At 39.6% G+C, this 19,708-nt stretch overlaps 1 protein-coding gene across 1 annotated transcript in view; it reads left to right on the top strand.

Moving 5' to 3' along the window:
* The window catches only part of ZNF704 (zinc finger protein 704), a 69,333-nt gene that overhangs the window by 26,516 nt on the left and 23,109 nt on the right, over window positions 1-19,708 (top strand). The gene's annotated exons all lie outside the window — the stretch shown is intronic.

The following is a 19,708-nucleotide window of genomic DNA, read 5'->3' as shown; positions in this document are numbered from 1 at the left end:
GGAGCATTAGGGAAGTCTGGAGTGAAGCAAATAGACTTGCAGTTTAACCACCCGCTTCCTTTATAATCAGCTTTATCTGCAGCAGACAAATTGCATACCGCGCTAGCTTGTATACTTTCAAAATAGTAATCTTTTAATTTCACACTGTGAATGGGAGCAGTGCCAAAATATGCTTATTCAGAGGTGAATCAAAATACCTTTAGCATTAACAACCCAGCATGTCCATCTGAACAAAACCCATAATGCTGAATAAATGCCATTTAGTTTCCAATATTTTACAGCACTTTAAGTTCATCCTTGAGCACAGCTGTACATAATCTTTGAGACAGCAAGTAGTTTGCATTCAGAGACAAAATCAAAAATAAGCCTGCTACCCAAAATCAGAAGTGTTGGGACAAACCCACACCTTGGTTTTGTTGAAGTAAAGCTTAATTAATTGTTTTGGAAAGTTGCCTTGAAATGCTTTTGGGGATGCTGCTAATTCCAGGAGTAGTGATGGATGGGGCTCAGCTCTGGGTTTCACTGTTAAGTTGGTAGCACCAGCTGATAGTGATGACGTAGCTGATGCTGGGCAAACTCCTTTGCTCTTTTCCCTTTCCATGTATAAAATTGGGAGTTTTTTACTGTACTTTTGGACATCTCCTGGAAAGAGCTAAATATTACAGGATAGTAGGGTATATCTTAATTTTAGGAATGTGGTTATGATTAAGCTTATCAGTCAACAGCAAGTACCTTGGTAAAAGTTGTTGATGAAATACAGGAGATTCTTATTCTGGAAAACTTAGTAAGAAGGGGATTTTCCTTTCAGATGGAGAATTGTAAGTGTCTCATGTAAGCTGGCGTTGTGGTCAGTGTATCTCCTCAATACAGAGGACAGTTGACTTCGAGATCCATTCATCTTACTCCAAAGGAAGCACCAAGTGGACGATGGAGTTGGCTACACATAAACATCTGGTGCCGTGTTACATGTTGTCAGGTGTTTGAGATGCCTGTGCAGAAGTCTGGATATGACCTGGCAAGTGCTTGAGACCTTGCTCTGGGAGCAGCAGCTAACGACCAGGGGCAATATGCTAGGTATACCTAAATTTAGGCTAAGACCAGTCTTAACCCTGCCAGTAATGGCTGGTCTCTGCTCTGCTAATTATTGTGATTTCTGTTGACAGTGGTGGGAGTACAGGCACACAGTCCACTTGTATATATAAGTATAGATGTTGTAAAGTGGAGCTGAATCCCACCCTGTGTCAATGAGCTTTTCATGTATTTCTAACCCATCCTTTAACTGAAGCTCACTCAGTGTCATGGATTCCAAGTTTATAGTTTAAAAATCCTCAAAAGGAGCATTTTAAAAACACATTGCTTATGACAGTGGTTTGTAAAACTTACTGATGCTTTAAAGGCAATTTGTTTTAAAATGCAAAAATGGCTTCTGTGAGAGAAGTGCTTCTTGACAGAAATCCATACTTCCCTTTGCAGATCCTACAGATGGAGCAGCACTGGTTATTGCACTAACAAGCACACAGTTCTCGGCATTAAGGTTAAAATGTGGGTTTTGAGCAGGGAGACTTGGAGGGAGATACAGTGCTGCTTTCCTGCTAGTCCTGATAAAGATACAAAATTGGTTTCAGAGCTGCAACCAAAAAGCATCCCTCAATTATGGTAGTTAAGGAAGCTTATGGAAATTACAAATCAAGTATGATTGCAAGTGGCTTGCAGGAGAGTGAGAATAATCAGTGCTCTCAACGATACACTTTTTGTTCTGAGGAAATGGAATTAATCTAGCTGGAGGCAATATTTTACTACATTTAAACACTTAAATACAGGCATGGGTGTCCTAGATTTGTTACCAAAGCCTTATGAAGATTTTTTTGTTTTCTGTTGTTTGCTGTATTTTTTAAGATACTACTGGCTTACAGGTGTGGTGGGAGAAGATGGGCCTGAAGGTGGAAGGAGGGAAGCCACCACTTTTTTTCATATATAACAAACTCAACAGAATGCAGTTATTAAATTAGGGGCTTGGTTTTGATTTCCTGAGATGTAGCTGAAATTTTCAGGTTCCTGTGATTGTAAGAGCTTTGCATGGGAGATGAGTGATGTGGGTTTGACCTTCCTTTGCTGGCATCACACCTGGTGGTCCCTTGCCTGTGCCTAATCCTGAGCTGTCACACTAATGGTGAGCAGCAGCACCCTTGTGCTGCCTTCTCCCCAGTGCCAAACATCCTACCTGTTGGGACCCGTGCTAGCTAACTTAGAGCTAGTGTGTGTGTGTGTGTGTGTGTGTGTATGCATGTACTTACGTAGAATATACATGCATAATTATTTATATGTAATATAACTCTGTTGTGTTGTGCCATACAGGTGTATTTTAATTCGTGCTCCTGTTCAGTTATTGAGTATTTCAGGAGCTCTCATTTTGAAAATTATTATTTAGAAGTGACCTGACATATGCATTTTTATGTGGCCATTTCTAGTACGCAGCTTTCAGAACTGAGATTAAATTAATGGGAACGTTTTTTTCCTGCTTTGGAAATGTAAGGCAATTTATCCACACAGCTCTTGCTTAATCCTGCATTTCATGTTCCTAACTAAATAACTAACTAAATAAAATTGAAGTAATTAATCACTCCCTTTTATAGGGCTAAAGTCATACTACTGATGAATTTTAATCCTATAATAAATGCCAAACAGGCATTTTCTGGGTGGATGGATGTTCTGTTCTAGAGAAGAAAATCTGATGAATTTTGGTAAGATTCTTGGCATGAGCTGAATTTTACAGGATTAGACCCTTGATATTTATGGCAAGTACAATAAAAAGTAAAATATTTGGAAAAAATACATAATTTTCATTAGATGACCATTTCATTTTTCTAATCTGAGGACTTCTCAAAACGTTTCAAGCAGTGCACTGGTGGTACCCTGGGTTTTGGTTATTTCCACAAGGCTTGGAATAGCCAGTCATGCACAAACCCATTTGATTTTAGCACATTTGGCTTAAAAACAGCACAAGAAAAAGATCACTTGGCTAAGGGAGCCAAGTGTTTGCAGAAACTTCTTGTTGAGTCTTTTGTGTTCCCTGCCGGGAGTTTCTCTGGTGGAAAATTAATGGAAATTAAATCAAGTAGCAACTCACTGGGGCTGTCAGCTGATTTCTGAGTAGAGCAGGTATTTATTTTCTCTTTCCACCAATAACTATATTCTTGTCACCACTAAAAATGAATTTTAAAAAGCGTTACATAATCAATTGCTATTGCACATTAACAAACTGTGTTCAACTTGTTAAACTTCCCTTGTCAAATTATATATTAAGAGGAAAAAAAAAAGGTAGCATATAGCATATAACTTCATTAAATATTTCTAGAGTACATGTATAGCAGGGAAAAAGGATAGCCCTTTTATCATGTCTGCTTTTTGTTTAGTACAGAGGACTGTGGGCTACTGGAACTGAAAATTTCAGATAGTGAATTCTCCCAGCAGTCTAATATGGGAAAACACAGTCTGTCAGTGTGCTGAAATCCTTTGGTCTATACATAGAGCTTTTCTATGTCATATTCTAAGGCACAGCTTGAAGATGCACAATCTTCATCTGATCAAGTAGTAAAAATCACAACTTTCATGGGAATAAAAAGTGGAAAATGGATGCTCACTCTAAAACTTGATTTAAGACTACAGTTAAAATTCTGGCTGCAACAAAGGTTCTCAAAATGTTTGGTTTTTACAGACTTTTGTTCACTGAAATTGAAGCTGAAGTGAGGCTTGAGTTAACAAATATTGACCCCACAGATTTTGTCCCTGTGACTGAGTTTTGGGAACAGGCCTTACTCAGATCACTGCCAGAAATCATTAGAGAAAGTCTTTCATAGCTGTCTCTCTTCTCCCAGTTTTTGTAGCAAATACCCTTTATCAGAACTGACATTGTAATAACCCCCAGCCCACACATAACTGCTCAGAAATACTGGATATTACTATTGCAATCATTTTGCAGTATTAGAGAGCATACTACATATACTGTAGAAATATTGTTTCATGTTGTATTTGGTGAAAATGCAGTCTTCACTTGCTGGATTATATCCTAAACTTAAGTTACTTGTGAAAATTTTTGTGAAGGCAACTTTCAAAACATCACATATTTCTCAGACTCTGGTGAGTCTTCTGTGATTTTTTTTCAGTAAAGTTAGTTTAAAAAAAATCAACCAAGAAAGAAACTGCTTATTGTTGAGGAATGAAAAATTAGAAGATGAATCAAAAAATGAAGGCTGCGATTACTTTTTTTGATTACTTCATTTGGATTATCCAAAACCTTGACTGATCCCCATGACAGTAATACCACAGCACAGTTGTGCTAGGCATTTGGGGTTCCCAGTATGACGGAGATGCCTTCTAGGCTAAAAGGTGGAATCAGATTCTGCACATCTCTGATTCAAGAATGATGCATGAGGCTGTGTCGATCACATTGTCTGATTGCAACAACTTATTTTTTTTTACTTTTCTTTTGAAAAGTTGCCACCTTAACATTTTCGAAAAAACTGGTCTTTCCAAGCTGCTAGGTTGTGTGCGCAGAATTACTGGTTATTTCAGAAAGAAACATGACTGTGAACACACATGCAACAACATAGTTTTATTGTGCTTTATGATTTCATGAAATACTTTGGAAAGATGATATTTTCGACAGGTCTTCCACCATCAAGTGATTAAGGTGGTTCAGATACGCTCCTCTGAGTCTGGATAACAAAATAACATCTGTCTGCTGGAGTTGAAAGCACATGAGTGTGATTAAACAGCCCTAACATACTTCACTGCAGTTGTCTGTTCAAGAGATAAATGTTTAAATTTGTCTCAGATATGTTGCTTGGGAGTGAGGTATGCTGAAGGGAGAGGCGAATTACAGAAATTGGCCAAAGCTTTTTTCTTTCCTTTTTTTTAAAAATTTTTAAAAATATATTTGACTGTGTGTTTGCACCCAGCACTGTTCACTTGCAAATCTGTGTTTTTTAGTTATTCATCTTTGGCATAGGTGTTACTTAGGTGCATGTTTATCTAAACTCCATTAAATTGGGGACAGATCTCGGTGGTTACCAACAGTTCTGTCATCCAGGCAGAAGCATAGAAACCAGACCAGTTCAAACCAGTATGAGTGTTGTACATCCCAGTGCTGGGGCACTTGGGCTGCTGACAGACCGGTGGGAGCAGGAGGGAGCAGCTTTCTCTTTCTGCTCCTGGGCTTGGGTCTCTGCTATGCAGCTCAACCACCGACATGCTTGGTCATCATATGTCAGCCTGGATGGAGAGTCAGGCAAAACAAAAATGATTGAGGATGAAGCCTTTGCTTTTTCACCTCTCATTCTGTCTGGTTTTATTTTGGGTTTCTGCTTTGGAAAGGTAGAATTTTGCCAGTTCCCAGTACTGCAGTCGCAGGGGCAACACAGTCGGTGTGCTGCTCTTTGTGAGCCAGGTACAGCAGTGAGGAATCACACAAACGTCATCCTTAGAGTTATTTAAAGAACAAGGAGAGCCTTTTAAATACAAAGCAAGGATGCCGACATGCTTGGCTGTCCTAAGGCAAGCAGTTAAAGCCAGCAGAGGAACCACAGATGGATGCGTTGTGTAACAGCCTTGCTGGTCGGCTGGTTGATGTATCCCTTGTGACAGAGCATCCCTTCAGCGCGGCAGTGAGCAGGGAGGGCAGGGAGGAGAGCAGGCATACAGAAACCATCATGATCCAATTCTGCCCTTGAGTTTATTTTTGGTTCTACAAAACATGGCTCTGGTTGCAAAGCAAGACCAAAAAAAAAAATAAAATTTAGTCTTAAAGTATGTGTTACTGTTTTAATAATATTTTTGTTTGTGAAATGTTTTTTGGAGGCTGTGACATTATAGATGCTTGCTTCAAAGTGATTTATCATGCTCTGCATGTTGCTGGTTATAGCTGAATACCTTTTGTTAGCAAATCATGTTTGTGAATCATGTACAGAGACAAACACATGTGACTGAATTTTTCTGGCACTAAAAGTTAATGATTCTCTTTTTAAGATAGTCCTTTAACATGAGGAACAAATACGTATCTATTGCATGGTTCTTTATCTTATTTTATATGAAATTAATGAATCAAAAATTCAGCTATAAGGTTCTACATAGGAGGATGGAAGATGACATGTAGAATAAATATAGATAGAATGCTGCTTTCCTAATGTTCTGTGCGTATGTGCATGTGTGCTCTCTCCCCAATTGTGTACATTATCAAAACATTGGTAAAACTTCCAGCCATTGTAGTTAATGCAGGCTCTGCAACAGGCTCTGCCCTGTATTTTTTCACTATTAGCAGTCATCCCTGAAGCACAGAAGGGCCACTTTCTCTCCAAACAGTTTGTCATGAATGTTGTTTTAATCTGTTTTAGTTGGCTAAGCTATGAGTCCCACAGTTCTCAAAGTCCCACGTCAAGCTGTTCGAGGTCCTTTTTTTCCTTCCTTCCCTATGGAATAGTGCCTGAAGCACACTGTTTTTTTGGTTGAATTTCCTCTCTGTGCTCACTGTGAACAATACCTTTCTGATAATGCAAACTTAGGAGTGAGTTGAACCTACTACTGAAGCTGCAGCCACAGTGATCAGGGTCATAAGAGTTAACATCATCTTTCCCTGAAAAAAATTAATAGTTTTGGATAATTTCCAGAACGTTCGACATCATGAACAGGTTATTAGGCTGCAGTGGTCTGGGGTCATATTTTTATGAGCAAGCTATCGTTACACTGTAATTTGCTTCAACTCACACCATTCCCTACGAGAGCTTGCTCCTGCCAGGATGTGAACCTGACTCTTGAGTGTCTGAGCCAAGTGTTCTGGCATTAGCGAAAGGAAGAACTTCACAAATTGAAGATGGCACAGCCTGCTAAGATAAACTTGTGCTTCCTTAGTCACAGCATGCTGTAAAGAAAGATGCTGGCCTAAATTTGCTCATCTGCTAAGATCTGCTGTGAAAACAGCAAAAACCTGTCTGTAAAGGATAGAGAGCAATTCCCGCTGCCCAGGAGCTCTTTGTGGGCAAATTGTCAGATGTGCCTCCATAGTCAGTTGTGTCAACTAGAACATGCCAGTGGGATTGGGAGGCTGAAGTGGGGCTTTTAAAGGTAGGAGGAGGTTTGATGGGTAGTGCATCCAGGAAGACTTCTCTACTGACATCTTTTCCTTAATGTCAGGTTATAGAAGGACTTTGCACTGAATGTGAAATAAGGGAAAGATTACACTAAGCAAGCTGGGGGAATCTGACCTTCTGAGTTGTGCTGAAGAGGTGAAGAGAATCAAGGTTGTGTGTGGGTAAGAATAGATTGTCGAAGAGAAGTAAGATAAAAATAATATGATTCATCTATTTTGAAAGGCCAAAAGGTGATAGTAGAGAAGAGGCTGTGGTTTAGGCTGTGCTGTCAGCTTCACTGGGGATTCGCAGCTGCATTGCAGTTTTTACATCTGTATTGAGGTGTGCAAAGGAAAAAGAATCAATTCAGTTGCCTTAATTTTTCTGGGGGAAGAAAAAAAAGGTCAGAAATTATGGATATTCTAAGGACTGCTTATTCCTTAAATAAAAATGGTAAATTTTCAAAACACAGTAATGTTCTGTAAAGATAGTGTTTAGCTGCAGTGCTCCAGGTTGCAATGTAATATGCCTCTGGAAGTGGTCATGTTTGTATTGTATTAAAACTGCTGCCAGCTGAATGCTGCTTTCAGACAGTAACTCATGGATAAGTAACTCATTCTCTCTGAAGGCTGCCATCTCTCTTGTCTGAAGTAGCTAACATGCTACCTGGGGCTCCCAGGAGAGCAGTAAGGATGAGGCTGTGGTTGTCCAATACTTGAGAGAAGACCCAATCAAAGTGGATGTTAAGCAGGCACCAGACCTTGACTACCAGCATCTCACAGGCTGAAGCTACTCCTTTTCATCTCTTTTATTAAAAGATGTATTTCTTTGTTAATGGCTTTATTTATCTTCACCTTTGAATTTTCATTAATTCTAGCAGGATTTTTTTTCTCCCAATAATTCTCTGATGGTAGCAGGTATGCTAGGGACGTCCGGCATCAAGATAAAAGGGAAGGATAGGAAAATGCGAGCAGAGCATCACAAGACAGAGGGGCTAAGATGGCAGGGGAGAGGTTGAGGACGAGAGAACGAATTTGTGGAAATTATGGTCTGTCTGCCTGACTGTAGGGAAAGTGGGATGTTTTGTATTTGCAGTTCCTTTGGGTCTCCAAACCTGTGTTTCTAGTGTGTACAAATTTAAGGCCAAACTGATAACAGTGCTCCTCTGAGATTTCCCCCCATTCTGAACATTCGCTGTGCTGTGTGTGAAGAGAATTATTTAAATTGTAGCGAAAACTTTAAATGCCAACACCTCTGTGACCATAAATACTCTCCTTTGTTATTATGGAGCATTGCACATGCTCAGCCACTTCTGGGTTTGTTATATGAAGACAAAGAAACTAGAGCGTTAGACAAATGCTAATAATATGGGAATAGAAAAAAAGGTGGTAAATGTTGTGCATTGTTGACTAACAGTGGAAAATTATCCTCTTCTCTCTATGGGAGTAGGAAGAGAATTGAATTCTGTAATGGAAAATGATGCCATCTTGTCTGTGTTATCTTTGGTAGATAAAAGTAGAAATGAGGTTAGTAGTATCAACCGTAACATGGACATTTTATAACTCTTCAAGACCCTGGTAAATTTTTACAATGTGTATCTGCAGTTTAAATACTGAATACAGCTTGCAGAGGACTTCCAGTATGGAAGGTCATAAAGATGGTATCTTCAAGATGAAGAATGCATCTTCATCACAGCTTTTTGCTCAGATTTCTTCAGATGACTGTTACTGTTGATCATTTACCTCTCAGTATCAGCAGTATCTTTATGGAAGTGTGAGACTGGATAACATGAGCATAATATCAGACCCACAGTAAGGGACTGACTGCTTTATATGATAGTAATTATTACTTGTAATATTTGTCACAGAAGCATTTTCCTAGACAAACAAAAAAAGCAAAAGCATGCTCTGCTGTTATTTAAAAATATATGAGAACAAATTTTGCATAACTGACTGTATAACAGTGTTATAGCTTCATAAACAGTTACTGACACAATTACATGTATACCAAGGATAATGTTTCCATCTAACAGAACAAACTGGAAAACAAGCTAAGTACTAACCAGATGCTGAGCAGTGTATTCTCAATTTCCCCTTGATATCTGCAGTTCAGTTAGTTTCTAATAATGAAAAAAAAAAGGTTGAATTTCAAGCAAGAACGTTAAGGATGACAGTATACTGAGTTAAGCCAGATGCATTCTTCTGCTACCATGTATTATGTCAGTGGTCTCATTGCTTTTAAATGCAAAGCATTCAAGTAATTAAAAGTAAACAGACAGAAAAAAACAATAAACACCCCACCACCACCACCCCTGCACTCACAGAGCAAACATATTATAGCACAATGAATGTTTATTGTTAAAAGCATCTTGAAAAAGCATTTAGATTGGGACTACTCATAAATATTCCCAATACCTCCTTTCAGTTTTAATCCATATAAATTGACCATCTTTTTTGCTCACAGTGATTTACCAAAAAAACAAACAAGTTTTGTAAGACTTCCTAATCCATTTTTATTTTCATAATATCTCTACAATTTTATAAAAAGTTCTGTATTTAGTTCAAAATGTAAGTATCTGTTCTGGTTACCTTTCCCTATAATGATGTTACAGATCGTAGTAAACTGCTTAGAAATAAATGACGAAGATTTTCAGATTGGGTTTTCCCGAATGTCCTGCTGTCCCAATAGGACCATTGCTGCCCCCAGCTTTTTCTGGGTCATCTACCACTTAGAAGGCGTTTTATGTATTGCCACTTGCAGATTATTAAATATAAGTCTTCCCCTGTTCTCAAAGGGTGTGTTATCCCCCAACTTGCTTGACTGTGCAACCTGTATTTTTTGATTGCTTGATTTTACCATGTTGCAGTCATCTCAGTTACAGGGTCAGATTCCAGCTTTGTGTCAATTTGTTCCACTAGGATTGCTGCATATATTTTAAAAATAAAATCAACATATAGAAACTGTGTGGGGTTTTTTTCCTTGTCATCTCTTCATAAAATGGCAATGCTTTCCCTTCCCTCAAAGGAGGGAATCAAGGGTGAAAAATCAGAGCTCCAGAATTTCTTGAGGACATGCATGACATGCATTACCAGTGACTTTAAAGAGAATCTATTGTATATCCATAGTTATCATGAATCACCACTTGTTTGCTGCTGTTTTTTAATTCTAGGACTGTTTATAAATGGTGGCAACGGTGTCAAAAATAAAATACTTATTTGTTTTAAAGTAGACCTGAGGGCCTGATAGAGATACAATAATGTTGCATAGTATAAATGAACTATGGCAACTTGCTTGATGATCTTTAATGTAGTGTAATGCAAAGTAGCAGAGCATAGTACCGTTTTCCCTACCATGGCTAATCTTTTCATTTTATGCTATTCCAGTAAGCATGATCATTCCCAACTGCAGTGTCGCTAGACGTGTGCATAAACATGACATTCCACACTGTGACATGTGCCCATGGTATGTTTTGAAAGCACAACTTTAGGTCTAGTTTTGTGATTTTTAACTCTCATAATTTGGGATGCAGGACATTTAATAAATAATCCTAACACGAATGAAACAAAATAATGACTCATCTGCCACCACTGCTCATTACAAACATTTATCAGTTAGGAAATTGTACCCTGAGGGAGCAGTCTGAGTTGGGAAATATGGAAACAATTTTAATTGTTTATGGACTAAAGAGGGGCCTTTCATGGGAGATTGTTTTAAAGTCATCATCAGTGTGATTGTTAAGGAGGACCATCTTCAGTAAGTAGTTAAGAGTCAAATAATGATGAAATATGTATAGTAATGGAGTCTAGTGACTGACATCAGTGAACATTGGTGGCTGTCTAGAATTCTGTTTACATCTAGTTTGAAAAAATGAGAAACCAGAAAGCTCAAAAAGACTTACATGTAAGTATTAACAATAAACAGAAACTGTCCCCATGGGTCATTTTTTGAGACTAATTTGATTTCAGCAAAGTGTTCGACATCTTGTTCACATTAGTAGCTACATGTGGCAGCAGGACAGTAAATTTAATGGTTCTTTGATTTGGTGAGAGGAAAAGGGTATAAACGTAATGTAGACTTGCAGGCTTTTTATTATTATTTAATAAAATATATTTTATTAGAAAAAAATGTGTGGAGGGAAAAGCAGTTAACTATTGGTTTAAAATTGACTTAGAGCAGGTTTTTATAGATATTAATTGTGCTAAACAAATTATCCATATAGATGTGTTAGGACTGTATATAAGCATTGGTATTATAAAATATATTTTGGGAATGTTAGAATTCAATTAATAGAAAGTGGGAGTCACACTATTTGCAACAAAGAAGTACCATGTATTTGGTATTTTACCTTGGGAAAGACGATGTAGCATCTGCCATAATATCTTCAGCTAATCACCAGTGAAATAATTATTCTCATTGTCTAAGGAAGATTTACCATAAAAACAATTTTGCAAAAGACTCAGGGGAGCACTGTGAAATGGAGACGTCAGACATACTAGTAGTTGGGTGGCTCTGACTGTGGGGGTAGATGAGGGTAGCAAACAGTGCTGCTCTTCAGCAGCAAGCTTTGTAGCGGGAATGCCAGCTACCTGGAGAGGCAAGGCGTCTAACCCTCTCTGTGTGTTATCAGGTGGCGTAAGCTGTCCCCTTAGCACATCACAGCGCTTGTTGGCACTGTTTGTGTTAAATCGGGTGACCTGGGACCTTTGAGATTTTTACTTTCTATGTGTATCCATTGTCAGCATGATAGCTTGCATGGCGTTGGGCAGTATCTATTGGGTGTTGAAGCAAGAAGCCGAGCCCCTTTCCCTGAAGAAAGCATCAGTGCTCAGAAGTGTGATGTTTTCTTTCTGTAAACAATACCGTGTTGAAGTGATCCCGTTTATGAAAGAGAATGTGCCTGTGATCAAGCTAAAACAAGCTAAAACAGTAGCTAAGGCAAAGGTAGACAGATGAGGGACAAACATTACAGAATCACAGCATCAACTCAATTGGAAAGGACCTTGAAGATCATGCAGTCCAACCATTAACCTAACACTGACAGTTCCCAACTACACCAGATCCTTCAGCGCTATGTCAACCCAATTGAACACCTCCAGGGATGGGGACTCCACCACCTCCCTGGGCAGCCCATTCCAACGCCTAACAACCCATTCTGTAAAGAAATGCTTCCTAATATCTAGTCTAAACCTTCCCTGGTGCAACTTCAGGCCATTACCTCTTGTCCTATTGCTTATTACTTGGTTAAAGAGACTCATCCCCAGCTCTCTGTAACCTCCTTTCAGGTAGCTGTAGAGGGCGATGAGGTCTCCCCTCAGCCTCCTCTTCTCCAGACCCTGCACCAGCTTCGTTGCCCTTCTCTGGACACGCTCGAGTCATTCAATGTCCTTTTTATAGTGAGGGGCCCAAAACTGAACACAGGAATTGAGGGGCGGCCTCACCAGTGCTGAGTGCAGGGGCAAGATCACTTTCCTGTCGGTCTGTTTCTTCAGGGTGCTATTAAAACATAGTTTGTAGAGACCAAATTACTTATTGCATCAGCAAGTGGCCTTTGAAGTAGAGGTTGAACAGAAGATCTTCAAGGTTTATGGGTGACCATAAGGGTAAACTGTTCTCTGCAGGGTTCTGTTATTCCTTTCTGAATTTAAGTTTTGCTTTGCACTCATAATCTATCAAGTGATTATCATTTATTTGATTGCTCTGTTTTGAAGCAGACAGTTTCTGTGTCATATTCCTACTTCAGCTTCTGTTGTCAGCCCGAGGGCTCTTTGCCAGATAAGTTCTCCTGATATGTCGCAGCTGTTTGAAAAATAAAAATTATTCATTGGATCAACTTCTTCAATATATAGAATAAATTGTTCCTGTAAACTGCAGCTTCTCTCCCAGTGTTGAACTTGGCTTGCTTAACTGTCCCATTTATGCAGAGCGTTTAAAAACTGTAGATCTTATCACCAGCCAATAAGAAAAGCAGTGTTTTACTACCCATCCTCTCCTTCCTCACCCCCAGCACACTGTATCCTGTATTTTGTAAATCAGAGAGTGAGACCTAGAGTTCAGTCCTGTTCCTATTTGGATAGGTTTGAAATTTCAATTGTCTTTAAGGAAGTCAGACAAGTTGCTTTAGAAGTGGTGATAAAAAGGCTTCTATGAAAAAGGCATTTTCCATCTGTTTTGCAGGCTTGGCCTTAAGCAAACTTTTTTGGGGAGTCTCAGAGAGCAAAGCAGCTATTACTGCCACTGGGCTGCAGAGGAGATGGTGGCAGCAGAATATGTCCATGGGATGTATTTACACCAGATAACAGAAATCACAATAATTTGGTATCCTTTTCGTTGCTGGTGCATCTCTGCCAGCACTCTGAAGAGGTCTGGTGTGGTGGTAGCCTACGGAGTAGCCAGGGTAGCATTTGACTGGGTCATATCCCCACAGGGAGGAGAGGGACACTGGGAAGGGGAGCTCCATGTGGTCCCAGGGACACATCTGGCTTCAGAAGCCATCTGCCGTCTGGGGGCTTGAGGAGGAGATGGGGATGGCAGAGAGGTGTCGAGACCCCTGTGTATGGGAGGGTATGTCAGGCAACCTTTGGAACCAAGTATTGGCTTTTCTTGATTATCTAGATCTATGAAATGGTTGTAAAAATGAATGGATTATTTTCATGTTTTAATGTTTTTATAAATAATAGCTAGAGAAATATCTGGGTTTAGAGTCTCTTTTTTTTTTTTTTTTTTTTTTTTTTTTTTTTTTTTTTTTTGTGCAGCAATGGAAAGTGATCCATGGTTTGATGTGAGTTAAAATAAAAGACTGAGAAACACTCCTGTATTGCACATCGCTTTCTCTTCAGTTCTTCTGTTAAACATATTTTCTGCTCCAGGATGCTGAGAACCACTCAGTGAATATCTCCCATCTGATATGACTAATTTGCAGAGACTTTTTATTGTCCTTAAACCATTACAGTCCAGATAAAAAGTCAGTTATCTTGTTTACTGACCCTATTAACTCTCCTCAGGCTCTTAAAACACCAGCCAGACTTCCAAAGGTCCTTTGAATAATTGAATTGCAAAATCTATCAACTTGGCCAGGAGGAGGTGGAGAGCTTTGAGGTAGCCTTTGATGCATTTTTCTTTTTTCCTTGAGAAGTTCAGGTATATGTGTTTTTTAGATGAAAAGTTCCTATATTTGTATAATAAAGATTTTGATCGTAATTGATTTCTAATATCTGTCAGTATCAAGAAAAAAAAGGCTTGTGTACAGCAAGGACAGCAGAGACAGACACAGAACAGCCAATTACTTTGTATGTGAAGTAGCCTGCAAATATCACAAAGTTAATGTGGAAAAGGTTAATTTTATGTTTGGCCACCATGAGCAAGGGCAGAAATCCCCATCTCCTAATTAGTGCATTGTATTATTGTATCTCTGTTTCAGATATCAAACACCAATTCTCTTTTTAGATGTGCAAATAGTCATGCTCTCTTATGTTTTTAGATGTGTCATTACAGTACTGTACTGATTTAATGTAATGTTGAAAATATTTCCCTTTGCTTTTGGCTTTATTGTGAAAAGTTTTGGCTTTTACCAAAGAGTGCTGGGGATCTTGAGCTGTTTATATGGATCATTCTCGCTATAGTTTTTGGTTTTGTCTTTGGCAAGTGAGTTAATTTTTAATCTTTGTAATCAGCAACCAAACATAACATATCAACAAGCAAGATTGTTCATTTATCTGTACTATCAATATTTTGAATTGTTAGATGGTAACCAGGTATTATTGTAAATGTAAGGTGCTTTATGGATTAAGAATATTTTGCAGCATGATGTTGTAGATCTTTGCTCAAGACAGAAGAGTGGTTGTAGTTACTTTAGATATATGGAGTCACAGCTGCAGGCATGGCTTTTCTTGCTGATTCCTTTTTAGGATTTTGCCTTTGACATTAATGATGAACTGAAGAAAGATAAAATCTTTTTATTTTACTTGTAGAATGTAACTCAGGGGGTTTATTTATTTCAGAATTACTTTTGTAATCAGTGCGCTGATTACAATGATGCATTATATGATGAATCATATTTTTGGTGTACCAAAAGCCTGTAGTAACACATCTATCAGTATTGATACAGTGCTCAGTATGATGGCATCAGTGCAATGTGGCTATAATCAGGTGGTCACAGTAAGTCTTCAGACATCTCTCTTTGAGCATTTAGAAGTGTAAGTATGGGAGGGAGAGAGCAGTTTAAATATACTGTTATTTTGTCCTAGTTGTAGCATATTAATGCATGCATATTTATATGGTACTTCCTTAACAAAAGATCAAGGTGTTGTGTGAACCACTGTTATAAGCTAGTTTTTGGGTAGAGGACATAGCCAGCTAACATAGCATATTAGCATTTTTGTGCTTGACTGCCACCATTCTTGATCAATCCTAGTTTAAATCTTTTATTTTGTTCATTTTTTACTGTATCCCTCTGGTGAGGATAGCAGTAAGAAATAGGTAAGCCCATGCCTCTGCCAAAATAGAGAATATAAGCCTTTTAATAATTCTAAATATTTAGGGCATATGGGCTTCAGGTGGTTATTGTTTAGAAAGCAGGATAAGGAAAGGCAAGCTCAGCAGTGCTGGAACAGCAGGGAAATGTGGTTCTGGAGGAGAAGGCTGGGGCTGTGACTGTCGACTTCTGTAGCCAAAGTTCACTTGAAGTAATTGGAAATATTCTTCATCTTCCCTTCTCCATGGGCTCATCTGGTGCTGAAGGTTCTATCCCCTTGCAGCCTGGTCCTGCCAGCTTCAGGATGCTGCTGCCCCTGCTCTCCCCTCTTACCTCCTCGGCAGGAGCAGAGCCCTGGTGACGAAGCGCTGCCCAGTTGCACTCAAGCTGTGTCAGGGCAACTCCAGCGCATAGGAGGGTGCTTTCCGTATGGTGAACCCGTGCCTCATTGCTTTGGGCATTGCTGCGCTGGAGTTAGAGGTTGCTGGTGAGGGAATTAACTGAAAGCTTTGTAGTTGTGGTCAGGGAAAATGAATCTGTCTGGTTTTTATTTTTTCTTTGCTTAAAATGAACTTAGTTATCTTTTTTGAATAAGATCTATTTTATCAAAAACACCTGCTACCACTACTAGTTTCTCTGTTCTAAGAATATTCTCCAGGACCCTTAAAATATGCTTGGGTAAAGTACTGACCTAAGATGCAGTCTTTCCAAGAGGAAGAACCGCAGGCTTTTTGATCTAAGCCAGGCAAATAATAAAGAATAGACTAAAGATTTCAAAAGCAGAATAAAATGCATATTTCTAAGGATATTTTAAAAAACCCTTTCCAGCCATAGATGATGGTGTAGTTGATAGAGAGGAGAAAAAACAGAGGTGTGGTATAGGTGTGCCCAGATAGTTGCTAGTAGGGAGGAATCCTACCAAGAGCTTAAACTGTGGGTTCAGTCTCATAAGGAAACACGGGTCCTAGGGGGAGCCAGCTGCTGGCTGAGGAAACAGGACAGCAGGAGATCGGATGCTGTGTTGGTTTGGGACACTTTTGTAGCCTTGGACTCATCTTGGATCCTCTTTTGCTCATCTTTTGGATCTTAAACCCAGCCTTTCCTTGCAGAGAGCTCTGACTGAGGGAGATGTGATTGTTTCTTAACACTGTTAAATGATTATCAAAAAAGCAGTAAATTCATCAGCAAAACCAAGGAAAGGGTTGAGCAAGAGTGAGGGTAGTAACTAAGTTTAATTTAAGCTTGGCTTTTAAATAAAATGTCCGTTTTAAATGCCAGAATGGCTAGATTACCATATTGCAGGGATCAGGTGAAACCAGGGAGACATGAAGCTGAGAGACATGGGATGGTGGTAAAAGATCTGTCCCAAGGTCCTCTAACTTCTGCTGCTAACGTCTCAGCTAATTCATTATAATTCAGCTATTGGTATGTGTTTTGATTTGCAAAGACTTGGAAATAAAGGATCCAAAACTTCTTGGTCTCAAATACAGAGTGGGCTGACACAAATATATCCATCCAAAAGTTGAGAGGCGGCATTTGGAGGCTGGAATGTGAGATTAAAGGAAAGAAGAATTCTTCACGGATGATGTAGTAGATGATCCTACAAATGATTTAGATTTCATTACACCTAATAACAGTATAAACAACGTTAGGGTTTATAACTTCAGTCTGCAGAAAATCACCTTAGCAATGGTGGAATAAATGGTTTGTGAACAATCGCTATGTAGCAGAGAAGTTATTCTCCCCTCTGAGTGCAAATACTGTTGAACAGCTGTGTGCAGGTTCAACTTTCCAGCAGAGAAAGCTTGAAAAGACTGGGGCAGTCTTATGGCATTGACTCACATGTGATGCTGACTAAATGCAGATGGCTTGAGTGGTCCCTGTCTTCAGTTTTGTGCTTTGACTCTCCCTCGAAGGCTGCTGTTGCTGCAGCAGTGCTGGCTGAGTGATATATGAAATACGTGTGTTTACATTTATGAGCTGACCTATAAAAATGTGTTTGGGAGCAGATTCACATAAGCCAGCACTTGTAGCTGCTAAAATTCTTGTGGCTGGGAAGTACGAGCAGAGCATTCCTTGTTTGCTGGATGCAGCTGAGGAACGGTAAGTAGTAAAATAACTGTGATTTGAAATAGGCAGAGAAAAAGTCCAAAGTTTTATTTATTTGGCCTTTCCATATTGAAAACCTGGTAAATTGGATCAGGTAGAAAAAAAGCATTTCAGTAATTGCAAGAATTTGTTTTAACATGCCTAGAAATGGCAGGGATTCTCATGACTGGTTTTGTCCTCTGCCTACCTGTGAAAACTGTCATCTTAGGCACAGATGCCAATGCTGACAATTTTGGGGCATTGGTGACAAAATTATTTGGAGCAAAGATTAATTTTTCAGAGCAGCAGTCTGAGTCATTGTGAAGGGGAACTAAAAAAATCAATACAGAAGAGGTAGGAGAAGTTAAAATTATAGACTATTTGGAGGAACTCTGAGATTTGCTCCAGGTCTGGATTCTGACGTCCTGACACCAACTTGGCAAATGGTTGCAACAACTGCTGTAGTGTGATTTTGCAATTCTGCAGAGATCTGGATGGGAGCGTGTTAGTCCTGTTGCCACACACAGAAGAGCCTTGTTGGAAGGCTGATTGCAAACTCTAGGGATCAGCTTCTCCAGCATATCAGGAACCTGTGGTCATTCTGTTGCAGAAGTGCAGAAGATATTAGTGGTTCATCCACAGCTGAATAAAGGACTAGGGACAGTAGGTGTAGTCTTGCAGGAGTGGGCTACAGAGCAGCTGCATCCTTCTCAGAGAGTGGATATTCATACTAGGATATTAGGTAATTGGAAAATCATTTGGCAGGGTTGGTCTCCAGAAAATATAGCATCTCCATGTCATCCCCGAGGAAGGGGCTTCTGAGCCCAGAGGAATTTGGCATTCTAAGTGAAATATTCCTCTGCAGGCTAGAGGACCTAATGGGTGACGGATTTGGGTATTAACTGGTTATAGCAGATATCCAAGATGTTTCCAGTACACAGTGATGACCATATGGCTGCTGTGCTCTTTGCAAAGCTTTAGCTGAAGGAAAATTTCTATGGATATAATCAGAATGAAGCAGGAACCATCATCAGCCACTGGTGTGTTGCAAAAGACAGTCACAAGAGCTAAACAGTTGTGCAGCATGGGAGAGTGTTCATCTGCATCTGCATGGGTCCTTGCATCAGCAGAAGGCAGCTGTGAACTATTTCATGGACAAGTTCGAGGTTTGCTCACTAAAATACCAAGCAGCTTTGACTGTAGGATAGTTTCCAGTTAATGATCCTTCTACCCAATGAGTGAAATGGGATTCTAAAAGGGGAACTGCAACCAGCGTGTTCTGTTCCTCTTGGTGACTTACTGAGCAACAGTTGATGGAAAACCTCAGGTAGCTGAACACTTCTCATATTGGGCTTTAAATAAAGACTCAACCTGATCGGTTAAATAGAGCTCTTGGGAAGGCACAGAGGAAATTCTAGAAACCCCACAATGCAAAATAGAGGGAAGAAAAGTGTTCTTTTGTAGGAACAAATTTAACTTGATCTTTAGTAAATGAGAAGATGGTTTTGGATGATCAGTTGTATGTTTGAAAGCAGATGTTTACAAGATGCTGTCTGCTTTGATTGCACTGTCCCACAAGGATGGAAAGCAAAAGTCTGCTAAACCCAGTGGGTTTAGTAGTTTTAGTTTGGTACATTCACTCTTCAGAAATGGTACACTGTCAGAAAGAGAGTTGCTTTTTGGGGGGGGGAAAAAAAAAGTGGTAGTGTGTACATTTTTACAAAGAAAGAAAATCCTGCATTGTCTAAAAAAACTATGACTCCTTGAGCAATGGGTCACTGAAGCCTCGTTTCTGGCAGCATCCATTCTTCTCCAAATCCTCTCCTCCCTCCCCTGGCAAGCTGACTGTCCTCCTCTCCCTTTTTACTCCTTCCCCATGCCCTCTCCTTTGATTTAGGGCTGGTTTCCAGCTAGACTGAGCTAAGGCAGCACCATGTCCCTCTCTTCCCACTGTGCCATTCTACTGGCTCAGGCTCCCATCATACCTGCAACAAAATCTATTTTTGTTTCCCCCCCCCCCCCCCCCCCC

The sequence above is a fragment of the Athene cunicularia genome, assembly GCF_003259725.1.
Source record: "Athene cunicularia isolate RWA chromosome 2 unlocalized genomic scaffold, athCun1 chr2_part1, whole genome shotgun sequence".
Lineage (NCBI taxonomy): Eukaryota > Metazoa > Chordata > Aves > Strigiformes > Strigidae > Athene > Athene cunicularia.
The sequence above is the reverse complement of the archived record's forward strand: the minus strand, read 5'-3'. Positions and strand labels throughout refer to the sequence as shown.